Here is a 17612-nt window from a genome sequence, read left to right as displayed (position 1 = left end):
CTGTGGGCAGCATGGCAGCAGGCAGCCTGGCAGGGCACTGTAGCAGAAACTGAGAGTTTACATCCTGATCACAGGCAGGAGGCAGAGGGCTTTTGAGTCATCAGAACTCACACCCAGTGACAAACCTCGTCCAATAGGGCCACACATCCTAATCTTTCTTAAACCATCCACCATTGGGATTGAAACATTCACCAAAAGAGGCGTATGGAGATCATCCTCATTCAAACTACCACCGTCCTATAAGGGATTTCCTCTGCCCCATCAAGCTGCAGAGGGAGAATTGTGGTTGGCTGAGTACTCATAAGTGCATAGACTAGAATCGGTTCCAAGATGTCAGTCATTAATAGAAGAGACTACTGTGTGACATTTGGGGAGAGCAGGAGGCCATTCAAGTTACTTGTCTGAAATAATGTGCTCTTCAGAAGACAGTAGTCCCCTTTTGGTTCTCTTCATGGATACTGAAACTGTATACTGAAACTGTAAAGGCCTTGAGCACACAGGAATTATACAAGATTTAGTGAACGTACACACACACACACACACACACACACACACAAACATACATACACACACACACTTTCTTCAGCCATGTCATCAATTTATTTCTGTGAATTAGTAGTTTATGGTGGGCCAGGCATCATCATTCTAACCCCACATCTACATGTCTCACACAATTCCTTTTTCCCTTCTTTGATCTGCTCAAGTGGATTCCCATGGAAACCATTCAAAGAGACTGCCTTAAACTGTCTGGTCCACAAAGAAAAACAAATGCTGCCTTGGAAACCAAGGAAAATTTGGCCCATCCTTCCCATAGTGATAGCTATAAGGCCCCACCCTGCTCCTGGCTATATCTCCCTTACAGAGGGGAGGGAGGATAAACCTTGTGTGGTGTCTGTCTTGGAAGTTATCCTGGGTGCGGAATAGATTTTTTTCTGATTCTGCTTTCCATGTGATAGTGCAGTTAACATGTCTCCATACTTAACCAAGTATGGATGATCTATAAGAAAGCAATTTGTTTAAGGAGGACATTGAGGTTACACCAAGCATGTGACTTCCCTTTCCCACACTGTGGAACTAGAACCAGAGCTACAGGACACAGAGAGGAAGAGGAACCACGTCTTCAAAGACAAAGACAGGCAGAGGGGTCTAGTCTGAGCATGTAACTCTCCTGATTTCAGGAAATGCTCACCACAGGTTTCTCACATAGCAGTCCCCTCCTCTCAGCTCTCCCCGTGGGTAGTCTGATAGCAAAAAGACACTCTTCTCCATTGCTGGAGAAAATGCAACTGTTCTCCAAGCCTATGGATGGGTCTTATGCTAGTGAAAACCTCAAGCGTGCATTCTGGGGACCTGGGATCTTTCTTCTAAGGATCCATCCCAAAGAACACAGAAGGGGACACAAAGACTGTCAGAGAAACACTGCAGAACTCCAAGAGGAGAACTATGAAAATCGTCTGTGGGAAGGAAAGAGGGACAGCATGATCTCAGGTGTATCTAGGACTGCTTTCCTCTGCTTCCTGACAGTTTACCCATATAACACAATACTCCAAGATCCGTGGTAATCTTCTCAGTGCAGAAACACGGTGCCCACAAAAGAGGCCAGTATGTGAATAGCTGGATAAACATATCTAAAGGAATTGATTTGCCTATTTGATATGCCATATAAGACACCGATATTTAAGGCAGTAACAAGAGGACATGGTATGGAATTAAACAGTCTGTGACTCCATATCCTGGAAGACAGAATATCAAACCCACTAGCAACACGTTTTAACATGGACAGCCATCAGAAAGAAGTGGCTATGCCACACCCCACTTCCCAGGGTTTGATTCAGTGTCTGTTGTGGTCACAGATATCTACCATTTTAATAAGTACTCCCTGCAAATGTGATGCAGTTATGCATGGCCCATTCGGGGAAATGGTCTGATGGGGATGGCTTCCATTTCAGTCCTGGTCATTTAAAGGGACCCCTACAGGGTTCAGTCATCTGGGGAGTCTATGAATGCCATTGTTCCAAAGAGTGCTGCTCTTTGCTGCTACCTGCTCAACAAGATGTGTTCCTACAAGGCATCACAGACCAGCTGCTGGTCACACGGATGGGAAGAGAAAATGAAATGACTCACCTGGTGAGTCCCACATGATCTTGTCACTCTTGCTCAGGTAACAGGCTGACAAGACCACACCACACTTGGTTCTTCTCCAGGAGTTGGTTCTGCATGGAGAGTTCACTGTTTTCTCCCCTGTTCTACTAGAAGGCAGAGAAGGAGGAGAGAAATCTCATGGAGAGGGGAGGAAGGCAGATGAGAACGCTCATGCACTCTACTGTACTGAATATAGGGATGGAGTAGTCTGTCTGCATCCAGTCAAGTCAAAGATGTGCAGTGACATCTTCCTCTTCTTTGTTCATCTCACAGACCCTTCCTATACACACCCATGTACACATCACACACACACACACACACACACACACACACACTGGTGGCACTGATGACTCACATACTGGAAACAAGGGCTCATGTCAGCTTCTTGTCAACATTCTGCGTGTTCTCTCTGCAGTCCTGCTGTTCTTCTCATAGAAGAGACCAGACATTGATAGACAGAGGACACAAAGTGTCACTGACAATTAGCATTTGCTGGTGACAGTCTTCCAGGGATGGTCAGATAATCCAGAGTTCTAGGCAGATAACAAGTGAAGAGCAGGTCCACCTGAATGTGTGTCCTCCCATGGGCACATTATGGGATAATTTAAGCATCACAATATATAATGATGATCTATTGAGAGCTCACCAAGACCAGCTGGACTGTGACTGAAAAAGCATGGGATAAAACTGGACTCTCTGAACATGGCGAACTATGAGGGCTGATGAGACGCAAAGGACAATGGCACGGGGGTTTGATCCTAAGTAATGTGATGGCTTTGTGGGAGCCCAGCCAGTTTGGATGTTCACCTTCCTAGATATGGACGGAGGTGGGAGGTCCTAGGTCTTACCACAGGGCAGAAAACCCTGACTGCTCTTTGGACTGGAGAGGGAGGGGGAAAGGAGTGGGGAGAGGGGGAGAAGGGGGGCAGGAGGGGGCGTAAGGGGGGAGGAGGGGGAGGGAAATGGGAGGCTGGGAGGAGGTGGAAACTTGTTTTTTTTTCTCTTTTTCTCAATAAAAAAAAAAAGAAACAGAACTCTGTGAGTTCAAGGCCATCCTGGGCTACATAAGATTGATCCAGTTTAAAAAATAAACAAAGTCAGGTAGTGGTGACTCACATCTTTCAGCAAAGTTCTTTGGTGTCACACACCTTTAATCCCAGCATTAGGGCGATGGAGACTGAAAGGGATATGGCTGGGCCAAGAGAGGACTATAAGGTGGGAGGAGATAGGAGATTCAGGCAGTCAGTCTGAGGTCTTGTAGAGACAGGATGCTCCATTTGGTCTGAGGATTTTGTCGAGGAAAGAACTAGTGTCTGGCTGCTCTGCTGTTCTGATCTTATAGCTCCAAATACTTAATATCTGACTCCCGATTTTATTATTAAGACCAATTAGAACTCACGCTACAATCACCTTCATGCGATGGAATATGCATGTGTCTGTTCTCCTTAAACAGATCTGTAGATCCAGTGCAATACCAAGAGAACTCTCAACAGACTTTTCATAAACTAATGGGCTTATCCTGGAACTCATAGGAATATGAAGAACCGCAGCTTGAAAACAACCTTGAAAAGGGACAACCTTGGAGGATGAACACCTGACTTCCCAAACTCCTTATAAACATAGAGAAATGAAGACAGCGTGCCTGATTGGAAATGACAATAAGACAGAAAAGAATATGAAGGGGACAGAAGAGTCACACATGTGTGAGGGGACACCTTTAGCAAAGACACAAAGACACTTCAGTGAAGCAGGCATATGCTCTTCACCGAGTGTTTCTGGGACTCCCTGTGGTGTTTGGGAGGAACAGCCCAGTACAGTGACCAGCAGCCTGAGGATCACCCTGTCCCATTAATAACCTTGACCCTGGTGAAGGTGGATCTATGACTAAGCTGCATAAAAGAATTTCAGGAAAAGCCAGAATACAGCAAAGGTTGTGGGATTATTAATGTTTTGGACAGAAGCTCACATAGAATATGGATGGCTCATGCATGAAGGCCTGAGTGAGGACTAGAGAGAGACATGAGATTGGGTGTCATTGCCAATGGTGTGTGAGGAGGGCAGGAGAGTGAGAAATGTGAAGATTTTTATGGCTCTCAAAGTTACATTGTTTAAAATTACATGTAAGAATACTTTGAGTCTTTAAATGGGTTCTGTTTTCCCATTAGGAAAAAATATACAATTGGTTATTCAAAAGTCAAAAATGAAAAAATAATCTTTTGAAATGTTCTTATCCCTTTTAAAATTTCTTTAAGTAAATTAAATTGTAAGGTTATTAGGTGAATTTACAAGTATTCTTGTCCTAAGTAAGCACAATTCATTAATTTATTTTTATTTGTTTAATGTTTTTCCACAGGGAATATATGCACCACATGAGTGAGTACCTACTGCCCACAGAGGGCACCAGAGTTTGAGATGTCTCGGAACTGGAGTTACAGACACTTGTGAACCATCCGGTAGGTGCTGCATATCAACCCTAGATCCTCTGGAAGACATCCAGAGAAATTAAAGAATGAACCCTATCTTCAGACTCTAGTTTATATTTTGTTATTTTAAAACTTTCTTTGAGATGTCTTAGAAAAAGCTGCATTATATCTGTAGATAATTTCGGCTCTATCAGTTGGGTTGAGGTTTCTTGAGTGTCAGTTATAAAAATATAAATTAGATCACAGGGTGAGAGACTCTTTCTCCTCTCATATCCCCTTCAATGCCCTGTCTTTCTGTCTTATTTGGGACAAGCAGACATCCCCATGCACAACTATAAATATAGACAAGTTGTTAGTCACAGGATACAAAAGTCAACCCAAAATGAACAAATGATCTACACAGGACTAGAGAGACATCTTCGAGGTTAGGAGTGCCTTTGGCTATTGCAGATGACCTGACTTCAGTTTCAGGCACCTATATGGGGGCCCAAAGTTGCCTATAAGTCCAGATCCAGAGGAACTGACAGTCTTTTCTGGTCTCGGTGGGCAACTGAACTCAAACGTACATATGGCACACACAGACATACAGGCAGACACTCAGTAAATAGTGAAAATAATCTAAAAGGTAATTGATCCAAAATACAACCTAAATATGAATCATGTAGCAGAAAACAATTGAATGAATTATAGATAAACTTCTTAGATATGACAAACCCCCTTTCATTAAATGAACAACTGAATTGTTAAGAACTCCATAAAGTGAGAATATGTCCACTCTACCAAATATATGTTAGAAACATATTTTTCTTACCTGGGAAAATGAATGTTGGAAATTGTGTATCAGATGACAGTCTTCTTGTTTCCAGAATGCATAAAACCTCAAAAAGAGTCACTGAGAAAATAGACAATTCAGGAAATTAAAGTTGGCCAGAAGGGTGAGTAGATGCTCCACTAAGAGAAACATACAGCAGCAACATCCTTAACACTTAAGGAAGAGAGACAGATGACTCTGAGGGGACTGTCGACACCCCCATAAAATACTCAGAAATAAAGACTTGTCATACAAAGACCTGGCAGGTTGTGGAGGATGAAACTCTCATACCCACTGCTGGTGGCCATGGAAAACAGGACAGAGACTTGGAAAAGTATTTCCCAATGTCTTCATATGTTAATTGTCATCTGGCCATCACATTCCCAAATATATAACCTGGAGAAAGAGGACATATTTTCTTTTAATGATTTATTTATTTCAGTTCACACCAGCTTTATATACAAGACACTGAAATTGAAAACAACCTAAACAATAGCCAACAGGTAAAAGACTCATTTCCCAAAACTGGCATGGCGCTCCCTACTGTCTGTAACTATGGTGCCAAGGGATCCAATGCCCTCTCTTGGCCTCCACAGGCACCAGAAATACATTTGCTCTTCATACCTATATGTAGGCGAGCATATACACACATGAAATAAAACTAAATTATCAAAGTTTCAGCGTAGCTATACATTGCGACACCATTTAATAGTAAGAATGAACAATGATCATGGGCAACAAAATAGATAAATTTAAACATATATTCAAGATGAATGAAGGCCAGATGTCTCTGAACTCTGGTTCTATCCTAATACATTCCAGCATATATAAATTTATCTATAATATCAGATTGTTGTATTTTCCTGCAGACAGGATAGGGCAGTGGTTGGGATTGAGAACCTAAGGAACATAGAAATGAAACTTTATGGATTGGTAAATAATAATGAAACTTATACCTACCTGAGTATAAGAAGATGTCTATTGTCATTATGGGGAAAAGTAGAAAAATAGTAATTACATTTAATGTTCGATGACTTGGACTTCAGAGATGGCTCCATGGTTAAGAGGACTTGCTGCTCTTATAGAAGACCTGGGCTGGGTTCTCAGCACTCACTTGGTGGACCACAATGGACTGCATATCTGTTTCTAGGGGAAACAACACCCATTTCTGTCCAAAGCAGCACACCCTGATCCTGAAACCAGAGCAAAAGAAACATACACTGACCCTGAGATTAGAATCAATTCACTGGCCCTGAAACCACAGACAAAAGGTTAAACAGGCCAGTGAAAGAAACACACTTTGCCCCTGACACCAAAGCCATAGAAACACACTCTTCCACTGACCAATTCGGCAAAAAGCTAACCAATCTCTCAGAGACTGTAACAACAAAGCTGCAACAACTTGGCTGGGGAAACCCTCAACTATCAGTGCAGAGCTGTTCATTTGGGGAAAACTTTCCCTGAAGCAGGGCTGTGCATTCCTAAGCTTATGGTGAATTGTGGTATTCCTTGCCTCCCGACTGCCAGGATCCCTTTCCATCTGAGCAGCAATGTTTACAACATATACACACAATTTTTAAAACATTGCAGTCATTGGGTGCCTTGAAGATATCCCCAGGCTGCCTGACACCATTCTGTTCAGGCAGGTGCCACACACCCACAGGCAAGCCTGCATTGTCAAAGCCTGGGCTGGCGGGAAGACATTCACAGGTCGACCCGGTACTTCCAGGAAGCCATTATGGTGAGCAAAATGTGTGGTGGAGAAATGGGAGAGAAGGAGCAGCCGAATGGTTCATGAGCTATGAAAAGAGGGACAATGGAGGACGGGAAGGTGGTGAGGAACAAGCTGAGGTGGGTGGTCTTCTTACCACGCCAACCATCAGGACTCAAGCTGTTTTTAAATGATATGTCTGGGTATGTGTTAATGTCCATGGTCCATGCTGCCACTAAAGGGTACACAGAAGCCTGGAGTCTGGGCTGTGTCCACTGGCCTTGTTGGTGTCCTAGGGCTGTGCTCTCACTGGAGTGTCCCTGATCTGAGAGACGCATGCTGCCAACCGGGGCCTTGGTGTTGTCCATTCCCGAGCTGCTGCCAAGGGTCTTGTCTGGCTCTGTGGCCCTACAGAGGCCAGGGTCTGAGTTCATGTCCATGGCTCTTGTCAGCATTGAAGGCCATGTGGTTGTTAGAGATCTGGACTACCACCTGGGGCCATGCTGGTGTCTGAGTGTCATGATGACACTGGGGCCATGCCGATCTGTGGGGCCTGCATTGCTGCTGTTTTGTTAATATAGTTTCTGTGTGATTACTCGGGTCTGGGTGGCTGGGAAACCACAGTGAAGTCTGTTCACAAGAACGGGTGCTGATGGCATGGCCATAGGACAGCTGCTCTGCCCCTAGCCTGAGGGGGGTATCTCAAGTGGGCTGGACTAACAAGCTCAACTACATCCTAGGCCCATATTCAGGGCCTTGGGTTGGCCCATCCTAACATCTCCCCCATCATTAACTGGCTGGAACTCGTAAAGGGACAGGTCTTCTGGAATGATACCTGTATGATCTCCATTACTCATGGTGGACCCGGAATGTCTGAGGTGAGTTTTGGTGAGGGTACACTGACGATGGGTACCAGAAACCAGAGGCCACAAATGAGACAAAAGACTCATTGCAATAAATGTTTGCAACAAGAGCTGATTGGACAAAATGGTGTGGTATGTGATCACCAAGGATCCCAATGCCACTAAGATGAATGACCAGATGTGTTGTATAGGGGGGAAAGATCGAGGGGCAAAGAGGTTGGTCGTTGGCTTGGGTTCAGATTTTCGTTTGCTTTACCTTTGTTTTAGTGGCTTATTCTCTTGTTGGGTGAGGGGCATATATGCAGGTACCTCAAAACAAACAGATTTGGGTTCATGATGTGAAATTCCCAGAGGATCTATAAAGAAATTATGTTGAAATTGTAATCAACAGAATTTGTTAAAGTACATTTCTAAGTATTTGGCACCAGCCTGGTGCCCAGAGAAAAGTCTCTGTTAAAATCTAGAAAAGTTTGTGCTACAATCCCAAAGAACCTAGAAAACAATGAAGACCTTAAGAGAGACATACACGGATCTAAACTACATGAGAAGTAGAAGAAGACAAGATCTCCTGAGTATATTTGGAGCATGGAGACCATGGGAGTGGATAAAAGGGGAGGGGAGAAGAAGGGAGGGGAGCAGAGAAAAATGTATAGCTCTATAAAATCAATAAAAGTTTTTATGTTCAAATCACATTCTTAGCAAGTCTGTCAAAGGAGTCTTTTCACATCCATCTGAGACATTCACGCTTATCACTGGTGATGGTTTAAGCAGGCATTATCACTACAGGTTCAAGAGATTTGTGGATGAGCCATTCACATCCCTTTTCACAGAGCCGGGAGTTGGGCGAGTGCAGGCACTGATGCCTATTTTATTTTCCACAAACACCCCACCTTTTCCCAGAAAATGGTTTATGGTCATTCTGAATCAGGACGGGTACATGCTTGTATATCCAGAAGCCTCCATGTCTTTCTCCCTCAGGAAGTGAAGCAGCATTTTCTGGCTTGCATCTAAGAGTTTTATCTTCCTGTGTCCATAGGGGTCAGCCCCCACCATAGGGCACTCACACTCTCAGCTCAGTCCCATTATTGGGGGCGGGGAACGTCTGCTGTCCTTGTCATGTATTCTTGTGTTCCATAAATGTCATCTTGGTTTCTATGACCACAATCTGGCACAAGCTGCATATAGAGATGCCCTGCCCATCCTCCCTTGTGCCCTAGACTTTTTCTGAGAGCAAAATGCCTTTGAAGACCTTTGGGCTCTGTGAGAATGCACCCTGAGAGAAAGCAGGTCTAAGTAAGGTTGCAGGGATGTCTCAGGGGTTAAAGTGCACTGTGCCACTGCAGAGGACCTGAGTGGCTTACAATTTTCTGTGACTCTAGATCCAGGGGAACCAGTGTCCTCTCCTGGCCACCATGGGCATGTGAATTCATGTGTACATATTTCACACACAAATACACTCCAATCTCATGACGAAAAATAAAAATAAGTTAAAACTGAATAATCAATCTAAATAGACAATATAATAAGTAGACAACCTAAATACCTTCAAGCTCAGGAACATGGATTAAAAACAAACTTCTTACCAGACCCAGAAAGACAAATGTAATATGTACTCTCTCATGAGTGACTTTTAGACATAAAGCAAAGAAAAACCAGCTTACTTTCCACAACCCCAGACAACCTAGAGAAGGAAGAGAGACATTGCCGGTCTACATAGGAAGGAGAAAAAGATAAGAATTCCTGAGAAAACTGGCCGTGTGGGGGGGGGGGTCAAAGGAGAGGAGGAAGGGGAGAGTATAGGAAGGTAGGATAGCGGAGCGAAATGTATAGCTCAATAAAAACAATAAAAACCAAACTTCTTAGATATAACAAACCTCTTTTCATAAGTTGAGAAGCGTGTTGTTAGGACGTCCATCAAGTGTCAGATGTACACTCTTCCAAGTAATGGTTGATAAATGAAGACAATGCCCTGATGGGGAAATACAAGTTTGAAAACCATGCACAAGATCAAGGAATTCTTGTATCTAGGATACAGAGCATCTCACAGACATCATTAAGGTAAGTGCTACTTATATAATAGAACAGATGATTCTAAATGACCAAGCGTACTGATATCATAAGAAATGTAAATGTATATGAATTTATCAAGCAAAGAAAATACTCTTCAGGTTGCCTGTTAAGATAACTACTGACTTTTAAAGCACATACCCCTTAAATGTTACACTGAACACTTAGAAATGAACAAAAACATAGTAGCCAATTACAAATAAAAGGAAACCTGAGATAAAAATTCTGATATTTGAGAAATGCTTAAAAGAATATGCAATTAAGAGATATCTTTGAAACCCACAATAATTCTATGGGCTCAACTTTAGTGGCAAAATGTTACTTTTTCAAGGGAAATAGCAATCATGGGCAGGTTTTTTTTTGAGGAATGTGATGGCTAATCTTGGTTTTCAACTTGACTATATCTGAAATCAACTAAAACTCAAGCATCTGGACACTCCCGTTGGAGATTTTCTTCACTGAATTATTTGAGGTGAGAAGACCCACCCTAATCTGGGCAACATCTCTGTTGGAAGACCACATCAAATAACATGGAAGAGGAAAGCTTTTGCTTTTGTGTGCCCTCATTCTTACCAGCAAGTTCATCTACCCTGCTTCTGAGGCCTTGGCTGGAGGTGAACCTATGTTTTGGGGAGTCCAATACTGAACAAAGACTAATAGCAGGTCCCTAAGAATCCTCTAGAACTCCCATGCCAAATGATAACCTCTGAGACATCCAGTCTTGTTGACTGAACAACTACCATTTATGGCTTTTCTGTGCAGGGACAATAGCCCTTAATGGACTAGCTTGACCACATTCTATCAGTTATGTTTCTTTAGAGCAGTGATTCTCAACCTTTGAGTTTGACCCCTTTCACAGGGATCAGATAAGACCATAGATAAACAAAGATATTTACATTGTTGTCCATAAAAATAGCAAAATTACAGTTATGAGAAGCAATTAAATAACTTTGTAGTTGTAGGTCAGCACAATATGACGAACCGTATTAAAGAAAGGGTCACAACTTTGGGAAGATTGAGAACCACTGCTTTAGTGAGATCTGACTAATGCAACGGATAAGGAAAAGCTCAGGAACAATAGTAGATTGGAACACACTGCTTTCGATGCAACAATAATCATGGGAAATAATACATTGAAAAGATTTATGAAAGCTAATTTCCCTGTAGATCCTATATGTAGCTCAATGAATTTCTGAAACCTGATAGAAGACAACCTACTCACTCTCCAGATAAATATGGAAGATTCACCAAAACCAACTCCACATGAAGCTGTTAAATTTGTATACAAATGCACATATGTATTGAAATATTTCAATTTGCAGGTGACTCAATGGAAAAAGACAGGCACATGTAATCCTGCCTGCCTACTGAGTTCAATACCCAGACCCATGAGGTGAAAGGAGGGAACCAATCATCACAAACTGTCTTTGATCGGCACACATGCACCTTGGAACTGGTTCCCTGAAAGGTACACACACACACACACACACACACACACACACACACACTTTTTAACCCCAAATAATTGGTCACCATGACAGCTGCTTAGAGATCTATAGTACTAAGTACACCAATGTGTGTGTGTGTGTGTGTGTGTGTGTGTGTGTGTGTGCGTATGAGCACACATTTGTGTGATCACAGGTATGGAAATGTCATCGTACAAGAGAGGAGGTAAGAGAACAAATTATTTTGGAGCCAGTTCTTGTCTTCAACCTTTTGAGGCAGAGTTCTCTAGTTTCTGCCGCATACACTGTGTACTCCAGGGTCCCTGGACCACAATCTTTCAGCCAGTTCTCATGCTTATACCTCCCATCTTGCTGTAGGAATCCTGGGATTACAGATGTGAGCACCACATCTGGCTTTTACATGGGCTCTGAGATCTGAACTCAGATCATCAGGCTTGCCCTCGAAGTAAGCACTTTTCCTTACTGAACCATCTGCAAGTCAAAAAACAAACAAACAAAGAAGCAAGAACAGAACAATTTACCCAGCCCCTTACCGTTTCAGAATTATAAATCAAAGGTGTCACTTTTCTTTTTACTTTTTCCAGACCCCAGTAAAAATCCTAAGCCTGCCTGTCCTGACACTGTGGACATCTCGTTCTTTTTGGGAAAACCATTGTCCTAAACGTGCTCCACCACCAATGCAGCTGCTTATTGAACCTTCCTGAATTCTGGAACCTTAACTCAAAGGCAATGACCTTCTCTACCTCTCTAGTCCATTTTGTTCCTCCTGACAGTCACCGAAACTTACAGCTTGCCTACATTTTGTGATTTTTCTTGGAAAGAAATAAGATTATTCTTTACCTTCAGAGAGAAACCCAAATTGTCCACTATGTAAAATAAAATAATACTTAATCATCAGTTTAGAAATGAAGGGGTTAGAAAAATAAACTGCAAGATAAGTGTGGTACGGAGTGACCAAAATCTCTGCACTAAAGAGAAAAAGGAAGGAAGATGATGAAAAGTCCCAGTCCAGCCTGCTTTACATAGTGAGTTCCAGGCCGGCTAGAAATACATGTCAAAACAAAATCAAGCCACAGATGAATATATACATAAATGAAGGGATAAAGCGTACCCAAGTGTGCTGGATAGTTTTACATCAACTTGAAACAATCTGGAGTCCTCAGCCAGGAGCGAGCCTCACTGAGAAAATGCCTTCATAAGATCAGGCTGTAGGCAGATCCATACAGCATTTTCTTAAGAGTGACTGATGGAGGGTGGTCCTGGTTCAATAAGAAACCAGTCTGAACAAGCCCTGTGACCAATCCAGTAAGCAGCACCCCTCCATGACTTCTGTACCAGTTCCTGCCTCACGGTGCCTGCCCTACTGAAGTTCTTGTCCTGACTAACTTTACGGTGAGCAGTGCTGTGGAAGTGAAGCCAAATCAACCCTTTCCTATCCACCTTGCATTTGGTCATGGCATCTTTCACAGCAGTAGAAATCCTGGCTAACCCAAAAAGAGAAAAATATTCCAAGAATGGTGAACTCTTTGCATCCATAAATGTAGGAGAAGACCCACGTTTTCCAGAAGCTCAGTAAAACAAACCAGACTCAGTAAGGATAAAAGACCCACGTTTTCTCTCAGATATCGAATCAAGACTTGAATTCGTTTATGAGTTGGCTGTGTGTGGTCATGCTTGCAGGTCATGAAACTAGAATTAGACTACAAGGAGAAGAACACGGGCTTAAAAGAGGATGGAAAAGAGAGGGCAGTGAAATATGTGGGCCATGAAAACAGAAGGTGCAAACTACTTGTGGATGGGAACACAAAGAGATATGCCTAAAACAGTGTTGATTAAACCAGGTAGCTTATGAACCCAAGAAATACATGAAATGATTGATATAGGCAAACTTCAGAAAATAAAAGCAAAAAAACCTTGAGATCACGTTGAAGGAATTCTGTTTTTGGTAGAAGAAAAAAGACAAAAAGAAAACCACGTAATTACAATGAGGCATGTAGTCCAAGGGATAAAGCACAATATTTGTTAAAGTGCTGAAATAGAAGCAATTTTCAATTCTGAATCTCTTGGTCTACATATATTATTCTCCAGGGTTATAGTGGAGATAAAAAGATATCATCAAAAGTAAACATAAGTGTTTCTCAATATGAGACATACTGCTAAAAAGGACTAAAGGAAGTTTACAAACAGAAGCAAATCTATAGATGTTGTGGGGTGCTGCGGGTTGCATTCCGCCACCCAGCTCCCACCACCGGCTAGCTTTACCCGAAATAACAACACACAAACTGTATTCATTTAAATCACTGCTTGGCCCATTTCTATCTAACCTCTTCTAGGCTAATGCTCACATATTAATTTAGCCCATTTCTAATAATCTGTGTTGCGCCCCTAGGTGCGCTTACCAGGAAGATTCTAGCCTATGTCCATCCTGGGCCTGAGCTTCATAGCGTGTGTCTGCCCAGGAGCCAGGAGAATGGCGTCTCTCTCAGGCGTCTGCTCCCGAGAGGAGAGCTGTGGAGTCTGAGCTCACTTCCTCTTCCTCCCAGCGTTCTGTTCTGTTTACTCCTCCCACCTATCTTCTAACCAATAAAATGGGCCAAGGCAGTTCCTTTATTAGCCAATGACCTTCCTCCATCATTTCCCCTTTTTCTGTTTAAACAAAAAAAAAAAGGCTTTAACTTTAACATAGCAAAATTACATATAACAAAACAGTTATCAAGTAAAAGTTACAATAATCTTTATCATAACTAAGGAAAACTATAACTATAACTAACTATTCTTAACTCCATCAAAGACTCCAGAAAGATACAATACTACCTAAGCAAACAAGAAAAAAGCAACTTTTAAAACTCTAGAAATGACAGAGACATCTTGCTGCCTGGATAGTCACCCAAGGTTCCTCTGTACCGTTGGGGCATCCATCTTCAGCCTTCAGGCCCATGGTATTCAGCAGACATTTCCATAAAGCAGGAAAATTCAAAGTCAGTTCAGTCACTATCTGTTGTGTCCTGCAGAATGTCTCGCAGACTTTTTCATGAATCAGGAACCCCAAAAGATCATCTCACCTTAGGCAAGTTCAGTAGTCCTCTCTCTGTGGGTTCTCTGTGTCCAGTTTATGCAATAGTCCAGGCAAGAGCAGTTTCTTGCCCAAATGGCTATCAAACTCCATAAGGTGCCTCTTCGATGCCCATCTTCCTCTTAAAGTAGATTGGTGCTGCCAGGCGCAGAGTGTCTCATTGTCATAAAATGTCCTAAGTTATTAAAACATTTAAAATGCCATATTCTATAATCTTTGAAAGATATGAAGAATGCCTATCTAAAATATATCTATGTACATCTAGAAAATCTTAACTAACATGACTACAAACTTGACTATTATGATTATCAATTAACAATCTATATTTCTAATTATACATTATATTTTTAAATGAACTACACAATCACAATACCTTAATCAAGATCAAGAAATACATATACATATAACCAAATTGACCTTAAAATCCATACCAATGCAAATTATTCATACCTATATCATTTGCCCCTTTAAATGTAAAAGAACATTTATAAACAATATTTGGGAACATGGGCGCAGTTTTTTCTCTCCAAACTGCTTCCTGCTGAATGGGGGCGTCATTAATTAGGTCTTTCATGGTATAACCTGTGTGCTAGTTTCATCTCAGTTGGCAGTTGAGCGAAGCAATTTTCTGAAGATGTTCACAACAACCCTTCAGGAGGGTGTGGTCCATCATACCATATCGGGATAAATGCAATCCACAAGGTCTGATCCTCTGTGAAAACAAAAGAAGAATCTCTTTTCCAAAGTATCATATCCTTAGATCCAAATTCTAAATATCTATGTTGGATTAGTTCAGCAGCATTTATAAATAAATATCTTTTAGCAGCTGTTGCTCCTTCCTCAGCATTCAAATAATTCAAAGAGAGCATAATAGCATACAGTATCAAAATTCTCTGTGTATTTTACATCTTTGTGCAGCTTTGTTTTAACCTCTATTTTGTTTATTTTTACTTTTAACTCTTTGCTTTTTGAGACAGGTTCTCTGTATCTTTGACCTGTAGTAACTCTGTAGACCAGGCTGTCTTTGAACTCTCAGAGATCCGCCTGTCTCTGCCTCCCAGGCATTCGGGATTAAAGGTGTACACTACTACACCTTGAACTCACAGAGATCTGTTTGTCTCTGCCTTCTAGGCACTGGGATTAAAGGCGTGTGCTACCACACACAACAACTCTCTTCCTTTTTTTGTTTTTTACTTTAAGAACTTCAACTTTTAGTCTGCATATATTTTTAACACACTTTAAACCATTTAAAAATTTTCTTTGTCTTTTAATCTCTCTTTACTGTATATCTCTCTTTTTCTGACCACATGAGTCTTTAATTTACCAAGCAATATCAGTAGGATTAAAGGTGTGGCTTTGCCGACTGGATCCAGCCCATTCCTTAGCTTTCCAGCCTCATGGCTGAGGTACTGGCTGTAGCCATGTTTACTGCCACAACTCTATGGCATTTCAAGGTCCCTGCCAGCAAGCGAACTTCAGCAGCCTGTGCTTGCAAACCGCACGAACCGCCTGCGTAAAAGAGTCAGAGTTTGCCCTGGCAGGACAGCCCAGAAAGCGGCATTTTTATTTTTATTTATTTATTTTTTTTCTTTTTTTTTTTTTTTATTGAGAAAAGGAGAAAAAAAACAAGTTTCCACCTCCTCCCAGCCTCCCATTTCCCTCCCCCTCCTCCCACCCTATGCCCCCTCCTCCCACCCTTCTCCCCCTCCCCCCACTCCTTTCCCCCTCCCTCTCCAGTCCAAAGAGCAGTCAGAGTTTACTGCCCAGTGGAAAGTCCTAGGACCTCCCCCCTCCGTCCATATCTAGGAAGGTGAACATTTAAACTGGCTAGGCTCCCACAAAGCCATCACATTACGTAGGATCAAAACCCCGTGCCATTGTCCTTTGCATCTCATCAGCCCTCATTTTTCGCCATGTTCAGAGAGTCCAGTTTTATCCCATGCTTTTTCAGTCACAGTCCAGCTGGTCTAGGTGAGCTCCTAATAGATCAGCTCCACTGTCTCAGTGGGTGGGTGCATCCCTCGTGGTCCCGACTTCTTTGCTCATGTTCTCCCTCCTTCTGCTCCTCATTGGGACCTTGGGAGCTCAGTCCAGTGCTCCAGTGTGGGTCTCTGTCTCTATCTCCATCCATCACCAGATGAAGGTTCTATGATGATATGCAAGATATTCGTCAGTATTGCTCTAGGATAGGGTCATTTCAGGTTCCCTATCCTCAACTGCCCAAGGAACTAACTGGGGACCTCGGCTTGGGCACCTGGGGGCCCCTATAGAGTCAGGTCTCTTGCCAACCCTAAAGTGGCTCCTTTAACTAAGAATTGTGGTTCCGTGCTCCCCTGTCCAACCTTCCTTTATCCCAATCCTCCTGTTTTCCCAAGGCCCGACCTCCTTCCCTTCTAACTTTTCTCTCCCCATCTCCCCTTACCCCCATCCCACCCCACCCCCAAGATCCCAATTTTTTCCCCGGCAATTTTGTCTACTTCCCTTAGCCAAGAGGATAACTATATGTTTTTCCTTGGGTTCCCCTTCTTACTTAGCTTCTTTAGATTCACCTATTGTAGACTCCGTGACCCTTATTTATGGCTAGAAACCAATTATGAGTGAGTATATCCCATGTTCATCTTTTTGGGTCTGGGATACCTCACTCAGGATAGTGTTTTCTATTTCCATCCATTTGCATGCAAAATTAGAGAAGTCATTGTTTTTTACCGCAGCGTAGTACTCTAATGTGTAGATATTCCATACTTTCTTCATCCATTCTTCCATTGAAGGGCATCTAGGTTGTTTCCAGGTTCTGGCTATTACAAATAATACTGCTATGAACATAGTTGAACAAATGCTTTTGTCATATGATAGGGCATCTCTTGGGTATATTCCCAAGAGTGGTATTGCTGGGTCCAGGGGTAGGTTGATCCCGAATTTCCTGAGAAACCGAAACACTGACTTCCATAGTGGTTGCACAAGATTGCATTCCCCGCATTTTTAAATGGCGCAGCTTTTTTTCTGCTATGGCTGAAAACTGAAAAGCATGCGTTCAGCTTTTCGTCAACACCATTTAA

General features: G+C 42.4%; 1 long non-coding RNA gene across 2 annotated transcripts in view; it reads left to right on the top strand.

The window, feature by feature from the left end:
* The window catches only part of LOC121436758, a 31220-nt gene that overhangs the window by 9905 nt on the left and 3703 nt on the right, over positions 1-17612 (top strand). The window lies entirely within an intron of this gene.

This window comes from Microtus oregoni, unplaced genomic scaffold, assembly GCF_018167655.1.
Source record: "Microtus oregoni isolate MIOR12 unplaced genomic scaffold, Mior012 000050F_003, whole genome shotgun sequence".
Taxonomy (NCBI): Eukaryota; Metazoa; Chordata; class Mammalia; order Rodentia; family Cricetidae; genus Microtus; species Microtus oregoni.
The sequence above is the reverse complement of the archived record's forward strand: the minus strand, read 5'-3'. Positions and strand labels throughout refer to the sequence as shown.